Source organism: Pteropus alecto, unplaced genomic scaffold (genome assembly GCF_000325575.1).
Source record: "Pteropus alecto unplaced genomic scaffold, ASM32557v1 scaffold24, whole genome shotgun sequence".
Classification (NCBI taxonomy): Eukaryota; Metazoa; Chordata; class Mammalia; order Chiroptera; family Pteropodidae; genus Pteropus; species Pteropus alecto.
This window is the reverse complement of record NW_006439192.1, coordinates 25,427,271-25,442,658: the sequence shown is the minus strand read 5'-3', so window position 1 is coordinate 25,442,658 and position 15,388 is coordinate 25,427,271. Positions and strand designations below refer to the sequence as shown.

The 15,388-nt window shown below is 34.5% G+C and overlaps 1 pseudogene; it reads left to right on the top strand.

The window, feature by feature from the left end:
* The first annotated feature begins 5,353 nt into the window (after positions 1–5,353).
* Positions 5,354–13,296, top strand: LOC102889000 (annotated as a pseudogene).
* Positions 13,297–15,388: the final 2,092 nt, after the last annotated feature.

Below are 15,388 nucleotides of genomic sequence, written 5' to 3'. Positions count from 1 at the left end.
CCAAAAAACATAGAATCAGGAATTATTATTAAAAATATAGTAAAATTTCAGAGATTTCTGAAAATCTATAGTGGATAAAGACTTTTTAAATTAGAATTTAGTTTAAAATGTATTAATACTCATAATTATGTTCATTTGAAAAATATTCATTGAGAATTTCCTGAATGAAAATTATCTAGCTCAGTGCTGTGAGAATTACAAAATTTGATGAGATTAGGATTAATTAGGAGTTAATTAGTCTCAAGTAGTCTAGTGAGGGTTGGGTAGACTTAGGGAGACTTATCTTCCACCAACAGCATAGCTAGAATAGACACAAGAATTTCTATAGTTAGTTTGACAAAGGTAATTTTACATTATTTCACTATAGTAAATATTAATGGTTATAATAGTATGAATATAGAATGATGTAGTAGCAAATTATAATGATTTTGTTTTTTATATATATTTAGACTAAGAAAGTAAAACTCAAGAAAATCAAATTGGCTCATGGTTGTTGGATTTACACAGGACATTGGGTATACATTTTGGATATCTGATATAGAACTCATATATACAGGAAATGCCATGATCTTTTTACAATTATTTATTGACATAATGAATAAGCATTGCACTTGGTTTAATAAGCACTGTAAAATACCTCACTAGTGGAAGCAATACATACATACAGAAATTATTGTCTTCAAGGCCAATCATGTATTAAATATTATTAATAAAAACAAACAATAAAAGAGATACGATATAATATAGACATTCTGAGTGGTCAGAGACTCTAGATTTGATAGCAATTGAGCTGGGCTCTAAATGATAAGTGGATTTAGGATGAGTGAAGATGACTGTTTTGTGTGTATCTCCTCTAGGAAGGAAACGAAAATCATGTTCTACAGACAGGTACATGGGCAAAAATATATGGCTTCACACATCTTTATATTTTTAAGACCTGAGTTAAAACGTGTTTGTACATATGTAGTTTAAATCAGTAACATCTAATTTTCTTCCCCTCCTTGGGACAAAGCCACAGTAGTTTGGGTTTTAAGATTGGGATTAGTTTAGTAGGCCAGTGCTAAAGTAATTCTGAGATATCATGTTTGTGTTTATCACTTATTATTAATTATTTATGCTTGCAAAGCACACTTGTGTATGTTTACATCCATCTCTTGCAGATATGGAACAAGTGTGACTGCATTGATCTGCATCCTTGTGCTTTGCTACTCTGACAAAACAGATGTTCTCATCAGAGTTGAAGGCTCCTTCCATCAGCCAAATTGATTGCAAGCGACATTTGACAAAGTGGCTAATCAGAGCAGTAGTCAGTTCCCTTTGGTGCAGACACTATCCAATCAGACAGATCCTCCCTGTCCAAGGGGAGACCAAATTAGAAGAAAAGGACCAGAAACTCTCCACCACATTGTTTAATGAGATGAGCTAAAATTCAGAGATTTTTCTATTTAAATATAAGGCCTAACATGAATGTAGAAGACTGCCACATCTTTAACATCCATTCATACACTCGTGTTATATCAACTACATTCTATTAAATTACGTTGTTAGTATACTTACATTGAACAATTTCTATTTTGGCTACTTTTATTCTACAAAGAAGAGCATTTTAATACAATATAGTCATGTGGTTAAAAAATAGCCAATTTTAATTTTGCTTAACCCAGTGTTTTCCAAGATATTTGATTATAAAACATGTTGAGGGATAATGGTGTCCACTGAACTGTGGATGGAAAACATCATCCTAACATATTTATTCTTGGTGTTAATAAATTATCTACCTGGTACACTTCTTTCACATCAATCTAAGCCACATGCTAGGTCCCCTTGACCCCTCCAAAGGCTCAGTCTCTACAATGCCAACAGAGAAAATCGAAGGAATACTACTTCAAAATCTAATGTGCCTCAGTTGTAACTAGCTCTATATTCTAACCCAGGCTCACTAACCTAGTTCCTTCCTGGTGCTTTTGCTTGTGTCTAATTCATAAAATTGCAAGTGTCTTCTCTTATTTGTGGCTTTGTTTTGACAGCAGCTCTCATATTTCAGCCTATCCAAGCACATAAGATCTTGTCATGCTCATGCCAGCCCTTCTGGAAACAGGAGACACAAACTCCATGAGCATAATAGGAACTTTGTTTTCCTTATTGATTCTCCAACAACTGTGAATTTTCCTAGTTTGTTGGTGTTGTTGTTGTTTGTTTGTTTTGTTTTATTTTCTGACACATAGTCATTTATTTATCCTTTGCTGTATGGAGAATCTCTATTCTCTTCCTGTAGCCTTTTCTTCCTGGCTGGGTTTCCGCACTTCCTCTGTAGCTGATTTCACATAAGTACTTGCTTCTATGGGATTTATGTCTGGTCTATATCAACTCCTGTGCTCCCAGTCCTGAGCATCCAACTGAAAAGGAGTTTACTGCATGTCTCCATCATTACAGCCACAAATAACTAAGAGCTGACCTATGAGAGTAATTAGGGGAAAATGGTTTAATATCAGTTTGAGTTTAATGAAATTTGCTAACCATAGAAAAGAAATTTGATGGAGATTAAGTTTGATTTTACAGTTTTTTACTTTTTTTTTTTTTTGGTTCAGTGAAAATGTCAGAGAACTATCTTACGAGATGTTTTACTGTCACACAAGTTTCTTTGCTCATTGATATTTACCTGGAGTAGTTTCATTCAGTTTGGGTACTTCTGAGCAAAGATTCTAAAGAAAGTATTTCTTACTGTTTATACATATGCTTATTATGAGTTTGACATAAACCAGTATGTCACACTGTTCTGTGAATGTCAGAATTCTGACACCCAGATACACAGTTCTCATACTTAAATCATGACTGCCTTATCTTCCTTGACAAAACTGAAAACAAGAAACAAATTTTGTATCTAAGGTATGAAATTAAAATGATGTATTTGACCTTTGCAAAACAGATGTGATATGAAGAGACTAAGACTTAGCAATGCCTCAAAATCTAGTACCTTGACAATAACTAAGAAAAATAATATTGCCCAATGTTCTTCAGGTATTGATAAGTATCTACCTATAAATGAATGTTTAACTTCTCTTCATAATGAAATTACATATAAATACTAAATAATGTCAATCATTTGTTTTCAAAATCATCTCAACATTCATCAAAACATTTTTAGAACAGTCATTAAACTTTTTATTTCTCCTAGTTTTTCCGATGTTAATTCATATAGGTCAGTTCAGCTCAATTCCAGCCTTACCTTTGTAGCCCTCAATTTCCATTTATATATGTGCCGGCCCCCACTTTTCAGGCAGAATGCAGCTTGGAGGCTATGAATAGCTTATAGTTTCCATGCTATTAGTTTCCATGCTAATCTCACCTCCACTCCACACAGGTGAAGAACCCAGAAATTACTAGTCTGCCTACTTGATCCCATGCTCTATGTCTTGGGTGGAAAGAGGCAGTAGGATAAAATGGTTTAAGGTGTAGGCTCTGAGTTCTTTCTTGGATATGTTAGCTCTGCTATTTCCTAGGTGTGTAGTCTTTACAAAATTATTTAAATTCTCTAAAACTCAATTTTTCAAAGGCTTCAAAACTAATTTGTAAATGGCCAAATCACTTCTCTGCTTTTAATCTCCCATTACTTGCAGAAAAGTGTATTCCTTGTGGTAGAGCATGCAGGGTTTTTCACAATATAGATCCCACCCTGCATCACACACTCACACTCCAGTTAGGTACAATAACTACCAATGATTTGCTATGCAATCTTTAGTAAATCCCTGGCCTCTGTGTCTCAGTTATCACATCCATAAAATCAATGTTCTAATACTATATACTTTATATGGGTATCACATTCAAAATAATGTCTAACATAAACTCTCAAGAAATGTTAGTTATTAGTGTTATTGTTTTATTATTATTGTTATTGTTTTATTATTTTTTTGTTACTCTTTCATATTTGTGGTAGGCCTTGTCTAAAACATGGAAGTATATAAACATGGAAGAGTTCCAGGTCTTACAATGTAGGAACAGATAACGCATGATTGTGTAAGAATTTCAGAAGAAACATGAAAACTGGGTCTAGTAATATGACATGATGAATAGCAGCATTACTGATTTATATGGAAGCCAGAGCCATTTCTAGGCAGTAGTATGGCCCTTGTGGGATTGAGAAGGTCAGGGGCTTGGAGCCCCTTTGTTCAAGGTTCCTACATGTAGATTACTCATTGTCAAGGGTTGCTGGATACCACTGCCAACTAGTAAGGGTCATGAAAGAGACCTTGAAAAGCAGTGCTTGCTCAGCTCTCCGAGCTCCATCACATCCTTGTGATGTTCAATAAAGCTTGTGAGCAGAATGAATCATTGTCTTCGAGTTGTATTTCTCCACAAACCCAGCCTAATACCTAGGAAATACCTCTTTAAGCCTTTGCTACTCCATTTGCCCAAAAGTCCTATCATCCTTGATCTGTCTTTTTCACTTAAATTCCTGTTTGCCTTTATTTTTTTTATCTAAACTAAATATTTAACTTCAGTGAAATATACCAAGAGTAAAAATGGATAAAGATATATAGTGTTAAGATGCTCTCCTACTGTTCATTTTAAACCTGTTTAGAAAATGCTCTGAATCAGTTCTTTATCCCTGGACAAGTCAATTGTTCTCTGAAGGCCTTGGTCCAGAATGATTTTTTTTCTGTGAAACAGCCCTCCTCACCCCTTTCCCCTGACCCCAGATCAAGTATTGCTGTTTATAACACCAATAGCAAGGGCTCTTCCCTTCCAGACCCTCAGATCTAAGTGTGCTTTGGAGCTTCCAGCTGTGGTCCAGGAACTCTTCCCATTTTTCTGCTTTTTTATATGGGACTATATGAGCTTATCTGAGAGGAATATGTTGTTGTTTTCCTGTTCTATGTGAACATTAATTGAAAAAAAGTTTTCTTTGTTCCTCCTCTTATATTTTCTGTGACATGAAAACAGGAACTCTTATTTTGGCATGCAAACGTTATACCAAGTCATTATTACATGAATAATAAACTCATTACTTAATGAGTAAACTGATGAATAAATGAATGGATGTGGTTTATCTAAGCCTTCTTTGCCTTAATATACATAAAAAAAAACCTAAACATTAAAAATGACATGTATACATTTCTTTCACTGCAATTTTATCTTGATCTAAACATTCATTTCCTCTCCAGATAAAGTTCTCTGTCATACTCAAAACTGACTAAGGACGTTTGTTCAAAACTCAGTTTATATGCAAGCTTAATGTGAGCTAAAATGTCAGTATTATTCATACTGCTCCACTTCATTAAATTCACCTTCCTAGTGACTTGAACTGTGTAAAATTTATTTTTTTTAAAGTCCCCAGATTGTGCCTGTGTCAGCAATGCAGCACCTGTTAGTCATCATGGACCTAATTCACCTCTCGAAGCTATTGCTCAGCATTCTGACAGGCAATGTTTACGGCAGACAAGCTGAAGTTGAAGGGGATGGATATATAAAGAGTGGAATGCAGCCGATCACTCACCTCTGCCAGATTGTACGTGCAAGGCTCTAAGTGTACGAGGTCATGCTGCCAACAGCCACGATGGGAGTGTGGGCTGCAGTGTCCTTAATTGGGTGCACAAGCTTTGGCATTGCTGTGCCCTGATTAGCACTGTGTGGGCCAATCGGCATTAGGCTGGAGCACAGCATTTTTGGGGAAAGAACATGTGGGAAGTACAGATGTTCGAAGGGTGGCTTCACTCCATGTGCAGCCAGCAACCCTCCTTGAATATCATATCTTATCTTGAATAAGTAAATGCAGGAAGGATTCACAAAAAAGTGCTGTCTGAGAAAGAGCCTGATCTTTTCCTATTTAGAGACTCCTTACCTGGTTTTCCTATAGGCACCATGACTTTAAAATGTGTCCTCGATGCATACAAACACTACTTCCCTCTTTCTATTACCAAAAAAGAAAATATTAATAGCATCATATACCAGAAATAATCTAAGATTCTATCTTCTAAAGGAGTCCAAATGTTACCGGTGACATAATTTATCAATACGCGTTATTACAGTATTCATTATTTATGCATTTATTAATTAAACAAGTTTATGAAGCACCTGCAATAGACCAAACATTTTAAAGGGATAATGGACCTAGGCATGTAGAAAAATGAAGGCCAATAAAAAGGAATTCATTTACTTACAAAGGACACAATGTGACATGGTGAAATGTAAATTAGATGACAGACAAGTAATTAGTCCCGATTCTTCCAATAATTAGCTGTGCTCTTTGGGCCTCAGTTTTCTCACTCAGAGCTAACCATGTTCAACTAAATGAATAAAAATGCCCCTTTCAGGCCTAAAATGTTAAGAATTTATCTTCTTAATCATGGACTTAATTTATTTATTAATTTATTCATTTACACAAGAATTTCAGAGCCTAATCTGTCCCAGGCACAGTTCAAAGTGATGGAGACTCTCTGGTTATAAGACACTTGGGCTTACATTCTGGTGTGGCAAGACAAATTTTATCGTGTAAGTAAGTTCATAAACAATATACTATCAAGTAGTCATCAGGACTGTGAAGAAAAGTAAGACAAGGAAATAAAATAAAGAATAGTAGACAATTTAGTTAGGGTGGTCAAAGTAGATGCTTCTTTGATACCAACAACAAACAAGCATAATAATCAATTAAGATACTTTTTTGATAGGGATAATGTTCTTTTAAAAACAAAACATGATTTTAAGAGAAAGAAGTGGGGCCACAGCTTATGTTGGACTTTCAGACCATCTTGAGGAGGTAGGGTTCTCACTCCAGGTTCAGTAGGAATGATTTTATACCAGGGATTGAGGTGACAATTTTACACTAAAGAGAATGTACTCTGGCTGTTTGCTTAGAGAAGGGGTTGTAAAGAGTAAGGTAAGAAGCAGGAGGACCATGGTGGCACTGCAGAAGGCCAGGTAAGAGACAGCAGTGGCTTGCCTATAGTGAAAGCAGTGGAAATGAAGTAAACTTGGTAAGTTCATGATAGATGGGATGTGAGGACAGAGAAAAAGAGAATACTTAAGGATGAGTCCTAATTTTCACTTGAGCAACAAAGACGATTGATCTATTATTTGCCAAATTGGAGAAGACTTGCGGAGATTAAAATCTGTGTAGTAGGAGCTCAAGAGGTTGCAGTGAGGAGCAGAGGCAGTAGGGGCTCCTGGGCAGGAAGAAAATCGGGAGTGGGACACCATCTGAATATGCAAACTTATTAAAGGCTAGCATAGAATGCCAGGCAGTATTTAATGCCTAATATGAGATTTTGGTGATTCGTTTAGAGGAAAATTAGTCAGTAGGACTGTGTTATATTTTGAGCAGTATAGAGGTGCTCAGCGGCAGTGTGGAGCAGGACAATTGATGGCTTCACCCCTGACTGGGATTTTGCTTCATGGGCAGGACAGAGGGAAACACCAACATGGGAGCAAAGCATGTTTTCAAGGAAGGGGTTGTTATGATGAACCCATAGCATCTAAACTGGATAAGGATGGGGCAAGAATGTTTAATGGAGAGTGAATAAGTGGTAGAGTCAACAGACTCTCTCTCTCGGACTCAGAGTGCTACTTAAAAACATCAACCACCACTCCTTTATGTGAGAAGCTCTTTGTCTTAGGAGGATCTGCCTCCCTAAATTAGAAGTTAAAATTCACTTTCTCAGCCCCCTTGGAGCACTGTAATCTGCAATCCACCTAGCAGACTCTATGGCAGAGTTTGATTCCAAAGCTGGTGGTCAGGATAAGCTTTTACTCCAAAAATATACATTTGGAAAATGTGATCACACTCGTCCGGCTCCAGAGGCAGTGGTGGCAAAGGTCACACCCTGTGCCTGCCTCGGTGGGGCCTGCCATGGTGTCTAAACCGGCATTGGTGGTGTTCGCTCCGGAGCAGCTCTGAGGGGGAAATCTGGGTACTGTTCCGTACTGCAGAGACTCCAGTCTTGGTCCTTGGGCCTATGTAAAGACTTTGTGCGCTACCAAATATCCTTCGATAAATTCCTTTTCTGCTTAAGCTAATGGTTTCTGACTGATTGAGACATTACAGTCCCTGGTGATAATGAGGTCCATCATTTGATTAGGGCAGTGGGTCATGGAGATGAGGCCATCAAGAAATAGAAAGACCTGGAAATTGAATTATAGTTAAAAACTTTATAAATTACTCACTGGGAATGTCTGATAATGCTTGATACCAAAGTAAATGCATATAAACATCTAGACATCCAGAAAAAATTCAGCAAAGAAGTCTTTGTGAGTCATTATTCCACCATTATCTTTACCACTCAATGTGCCCACCCATTGTGAAGGATATAGAAGGTCCTGGTGTAGCTGCTTGGAAGACAGTGACACAAAGGATGCTTGTGATTTCCAGTCCTTTCCAGCTCAGGGATTTTAGCACAGTATTTATACATAGTAGACAGACAGAAAGTCATGTCTGAACAATTAACAATTAGTTAAGAGTTTAATGTTTTTGTTTTTTTTTTAACTTGGGTTATTTTAGGAGCTTTTTTCTATTCTAAATCTGCCAGATTAATTTTATTTATAAAAGCTGCCATATCTCTTCATTTTCAAAGAATATCACCAAATACTTATTTTCTCTTCTAATAAGAGCAAAGCCTGCAAGAATGTCTATAACTGAACTCTATTTTATCTTGAGGAAGAAAATGTAGAGGAAAAAAAATTGTTTCAGTGAATTGTAAAGAATCTTTATATTTGAAAACATTAAAGTTCCACAAAACTAGTTGAGAAATAAGCAAATATTTGAAGGGAGGATGTCATTAAAAAAATATCCCAGAAGGATTTGGATTGTACAAGAGATGAAGTGAGTATTAATATGAATACTATTCATACATTTATTTCTATTTTGCATACATGTGTGTTTTGCATGTTGTAGATAGATGTAATGGCTAAAGTGACACTTATTGTTCATATTATACAATTCCAATAGCTTTGATGTAGTCTATGTCACCATATGGTCAAAGCTTCCAAACATAATACACTTCTTTTTGACCGGAGTAAATATTTATATACAACAAGTAAATATTTATATACAACAATAAATTCTACCATAAGTTTTTATTTTTTCTTAATTATTTATGTACCTAATGTTAATTTTGCTAACATTTAAGGAGATTTGTCAAACACCTTTAAAAACTAAATGATCTAATTTGTCATTCAATCTGTTAATTCCATTTGTTTTTCCCCTAGAGATCTTCTCCCCAGGTATTTCCATCTGCTTATTTCAGTCCAAATTGTTGACCGAGCCTGTATCACAGGGATTATCATAGGACTTCCCATCAACATGTCTGATGTTGGATTATGTTTCCTGGATCCTATGTCTTCTCTCAAAGAAGTCTTGTGTTAAAAGTTCACCAGGCAGATTATGAGATGTGCTACATTTTATCTTCACTATTGTAACTTAAAAATAGTTGGATCATCTTTGGCCATAAGGTGTCTATGCTCATTGTACACAGATAACAGATGAAAAATTGTATTTGAAAGTGAAAAAAAGAAATGACAGATAACTGAAAATAGGTATTTTTGGAAGAAATTTACTACATCAAAACTTTTATTTTTTAAACTAATGGCTTATTTAAAATGGCTCTCTGGGTCACATTTTTTAATGTTTTCTTTATTAAATGATTTTATTAAGATATTAGTTTCTTGCTAATTCTGAAAGCATTATAAGCCAAAATTAAAATGCCCGTAGTTGTTTTATATTTCTTATTTAGAACATAATGAGAAAATGTTTTTCTATAAAAAATATCTATGATTATAATTCTTTAATACAGAATTCTTAATTAAAAATTACAAAATAAAAATAAATATTTGCATAGCCTTACTTAAGTGATTATAATTAAGCTAACAAAAATAGTAATTGTCTACTTTTTATATAGCTTGCATAAATACTAGTCAAATACTATACACTGCATCTCAACTTCATATAGCAGATGAACTCCAAGTTAACATTTGCTAAAGGAATCGCTGTATCTATTAAAATAAATTAATGAATTAATTTTTTTTTAGTCAATAAATTTCCAAAGCAAAACAATGACCAGTTTATTTACACCACTTATTAAGCAATTGTTTCTTTCAGATCCTCAATAAAAGGGCATGTCCTCATATAAAGCCTTAAGCAATTGTTTCTTTCAGATCCTCAATAAAAGGGCATGTTCTCATGTAAAGCCTTGTTGTAAATAGCATTACGCCTTGGAGGTAGATTAAATCTAGAAAATAATTGCCATTGGGTTCAATATTTTTGTTACAAAAACAAGAAATCATCCTAATATGTAATTAGGTTTCAAATATTTGAAATGCAATCTTCCTAAATCAATGACACTTTAAAAAATTTGTTTATGTATTTCTTTGTTTATATTGATTCTCTGAACATATAGAATCATTAGCAAAAGAAGGTGATTAGGAAAATATTAACTGGTAAACCAGTTAGCATGTTATGAATAGTGAGCAGGATTTCCCGCCCTCTCATAGAGCCCTAGAATTCTTGTTTAGTGTTGTTAGTTCTTTTCAAAGTCTTTCCATTCTTTAGTCTAAGAACTCCTTTTTTCCTTACCCTCAGATCAGTTGATAATAGAAAAATGAATGTTGAGGGAAGCAACTTACCACGTCTCCGAGAGCCCCTGAACAAGAGTTCTTAGAAGGTATGTCAATTCAAGGCCCTGACTGCTCTTTATCCAAGCTATTCTCAGGGCTATGTCTGAAGCAAGCAGCCTTGAGGGATGAAGTCATGTCTCCCTCTGGGACAAAGAGTGGTTTGGTTTGTTCCCTTAACTCTGGGACCTATATGTTGTAGAGATATATGTTCTTTTATTCCTCTAAAGAGTGCTGTATTGTGCTTGGTGTTGTTCTAGTGGGCACTTAACTAGCTAAACTCAAACTAAAAAATCTGTCTCCCCAGGAATAGTGGGTGTTCAAATCTCATGTTAAGTATTAGCCTTAGCTGGATTGCTTAGATTCTCCACCATGTGAGGTTACATGTGAGGTTCATGTTCACATGAGGTTCAGGGACCAACCAGAAACCTGAGTGGAGTTTATACACAGAACATGAGGTTCCTTTCCCCATTTCTGGGTCTTTCTTTTCTGGAATTCCCCCATCTATTTCTAGTGGCTGTGACTGACCTAAACTCTGTCTTCTAGTTCTTCAAGCCATCAAAGGTGAAATAGTTTATCCAAATGTTAGACATGTCACAAGATGCTCTGGCTAAAAGCCAATAGAATGAAAATTTTACTTAATGTTATTTCCTTCTTCCAAGGGTTAACTCCTATCTAGTATCTGCCTGAATTTTTGTCATTCTCCAATGCATTAGATAGTTGTTTTTCAAATTTTGCCTAGAGTTAATTATCTGTGAAAGAATCAGATTGATAGGAAATATTCTGCTGTACCAGATCTGGAAACCCTGTTCTACTTTAATTGAGAAAGTAAAAATTTTAAAGAAATCTTGCTGCAATCAATCCCTAAATATGCTATATCCTTGCTTTTCATATATGCTCTACTTTTACTTCTTTATAAGAACCACTTTCATCTTTATAAAACACTGTTAAGCTTTTATGACATTCAAGGAAAAGGTAAACTTATAACAGCAGTAAAAAATAAAATAGGCATCTCATCCAAGCAATGATGCAAACCCTATTTAATTTGTAAATAAAACCTGAAAATAAAATCACTTCTTCCATTAACAATGTCATATACTTTTTAAAATTCAAATTTAAGACTCGTAACTAAACTATTGACTAAATCAAGTTTTAGAGTTCACATTTCTGGATAAAGAGGCCTACCACTCCCTTCTTACTGTTTCTGTGTAGCTACAGTGAGTTTTAGGACGGTCCAGGAGGCATTTGAATAGATTTGTTTCTATTATTCACACATACACATTTTACTCACTTAGGAGACATGAGTTCATTAAGTGACAGTAAACTTGGTTTAAAATTAAAATATGACATTTTTATTTTAAAATAAAACATTTTTAACCTAACACCTTCATATAATTTTAAGAAGCATCAGGTAAAGCAGTTATTTTAAGAATTGGAAAAAATATTATTATATAAAGGAATACTGCAGTTGATAGCATTTAATCTTCTGGAGGATTTCAAGATATTTTTACAGTCTCATGTACAGTAAAATATCACTACATATGGTTAATTGAATTGGTCCATTTGAGTTAGTAAAGATGCAGAACTAGGAAATATATTTAAATGCATGCAGCTTTAATTTTTTTCAAGAGTATTCAATAAATAGCCATAGGCTAACAAAGTGCTGCCTACTAGGAGTCCACAAGGGGCACATTAGCAAGAATATCAATTGTTCAGCATTTTCAATGTGCTCGAAGATGATTTGAAGGCATTTAATCTCTTTCTCATATCTCAAATACCTCTTTAGTTTGCTTAGAAAATCCTTTCTTTAGAGAATAAGTCAAAAGTAAACTTTCCTCTGGCACAACATTAATGTAGTTCCATTGTTCTCTGTATGATTTCCCATTAATTTAACAGACTTCATTTTCTTTGGAACTTCCTAGGAGAAAAACAGAGTCCACTGAAAATTATTATAATATATAAACAATCAAAATTGTGTAGTGTGCCAGCTGACATGGGCACTTTTAATATGCAATACTAGTCCCCATTGAGGAATGTGATTGGTGATTTGATTGTTTATATTACCTTTCTTCTGTTAGGATGATTTTTGCATAGATTTTTAAAAGGTGGCTTACAGAAGCCCAGTGCTAGCTCCCCACTGTGGAAGCCAAGATTGCAGTCCTGAGTTGGGCCTGCGAGGAGCCATCGGCACCTGGGGAAGACACCACCCAAATCCAGAAATCATTTCAAGAAATATACCAATCAGATTCTGAAGGATGGGAATCTTCAAAAGATCTAAGAGGTAATCATGAACATTTAGAATCAGAACTTCCATTTTCAAGTACCCTTACTGGCATCATTTTTAGAAATTACTCCACTACTAGAAGACAGAGAACCTAAAAAGCACTGAGATGACAGAAAAGAATATAAAGAGTTCTATAGAAACACAAATTATCAGGAAATTGGCACATGATTACATTTCAACTTGAATTTGAGATTCTGGAAGTCCAGAATAAGGAGAAATTATCTTCTGTTATTACTGACCTCAACATAATAATGGAGCCCATCACATACTCAGAATTAAGTGAATTTGTGGCTAGAGCAGAAGAAAGAAGAGATCTGTTCATGTTTTTTTGAAGCCTACACTTTTTTGTGGAATGGTGTTAATATTGTTAACGCACATTTAAACATGTTAAGGGACCATTTCTTACTAAATGAACCAACACTCCCGGGAGAAATGGCAAATAACAGATCAAGGCCAGGAAAGTATGAGGTGTGCCTGAAACAGCTCATTGTACCAACAGGCATGAAAAATCACTGAGGACAAGTGAACAGAACGTAGAAGCCAGCATGAACACAATTTGAGCACCTCAGAAAGAGTAAGGATGGGAATGGATTATAACGTCAAATGCAAAATCTTTTTTATAATAACAAAGAAAAGAATGTCAAAAGGGTCAGAGCTTTTCCTGTAGAATAATGTCAACTAATGAGTATAGAAGGAATCATAGAGTTAGAAAATCACTACTGTGAAACCTCCAATGTAGTGTCTTAATTATAAGAAGAAGATACCACGTTGACCAAATGTCTCAGCATCACCAATAATGGGCCAACTCGACATTGTGTGCTTCCTGATATGATGCAAAAATAAGTACCTGGCATCACCTGTGTGGGATTCTTGACAAAAATGTTTCACCTAAATCTAACCATGAAGAAACAATCAAACAAATGCAGATTAGGAGACATTCTACAAGATAAGTGGCTTGGACCCTTCAACAAAATGAAGGTGTGAAACATTCAAATATGCAGGGAACTGATACTTTAGATTGCAGAAGACTAAAGGGTCAGTATGTAAACTCAAATTAGATCTTGAGTGATACATACACATAGACAATAATTTAGGACATTATTGGGACAATTATTTAGGTAAGACATTGTTGAGAAACCTGAATATGGACTGTATGTTAGAAGATACTTAATCAATGTTAAATTTCTTAAGTTTCATAATGTGAGAGAATATGATCATTGTCTCATGTTTATGTAAGAAAATGTCCTTGTTCTTAGATTCATATGAAAGATTCATACAGAAGTGACATGTTATAATATCTGCAACTTATATTCAAATGGTCCAGACTCTGTCTCCTGCAAATACATATGTATGTATGTATGTATGTATGTATGAGTGTATGTATGTATGTAAGTATAGATATGGATATGGAAAGAGAAATAGATAAATAAATGTGACAAAATATTATTAATTGTTGAATGTAGGTGAAGAGTATATAGATGTTCATTGTTTTATTCTTTCAACTTCTCTATAGTCTCATAAATATTGTTAAATAAAAAGAGGAATCAATGCCAAATATTTGTGGAAAATAAGGCAATTTGCCTTAAGTTAATTTTAACTCTGATTTATCCTTAACTCATGTTAAATATTTACATATAAAATTTATTTTAAGTTAATTTAGAAGTTACCCTTGAAGGGATTCTTAACCTATGGTACATGAATCTCTAGAGGACTTGGGAATGGTTTTATAAATCTTTTGATACATGCACTGTTTGTATATGTGTACTTTTCTGTATAGAGGGTTCATCATAGCCTTCATCATATCCTCAAAGGGGTTCATCCTTCAAATAATTAAGAACTACTGCCTTAGAATGGATTTACAATTTATGATGCATTCTTTATTCTGAGTATCACAATAAAAGTTAAATTAGCATTTAGTTCATGTATAAATTGGGTAATTGTGAACATAATTCTCAGCTTATTCAAAACAAAGTAACTTCAGCAGATTCTAATTTATGAAAAGATTTACTCATAGCAGTTGGTAGTTTAACGTAAGTTTATTTGACCACAGAGATTCTGTTACTTAGAAACACAAAATGACATTTTAATAACATGATGTATTTCTTTTCTTTTCCAAACAAATGTGTATTTAGTGCAATTGTATGATATTTTTAATACAATCTGCCTCCCCTTAGAAAAAAAATGAAATAAAAATCTGGCTTATATAATAGTCTTTATATATAGAAAAAGTTGCATTAGAAAAAAAAGCAACCATATTAAATTTTATAAAATAATTTAGAAACTCTACTAACAAATTATTGGCAATAATTCAAGTTTTATTACAATGAAAAAGGTAGCCAATTTATTCCTTCATGACCATCAATGATCTTTCAGAATCGCTTTTAAAGTGCAGATTGCTTTAATGCACTTCAACTTTTGCCATCGCTGTGCTGTCTTCATTATTCTGAAGTGAGTTTGGATATTGCTTTTCCAAAGATTTAAATTATTTTTTACACAGATAGAGCT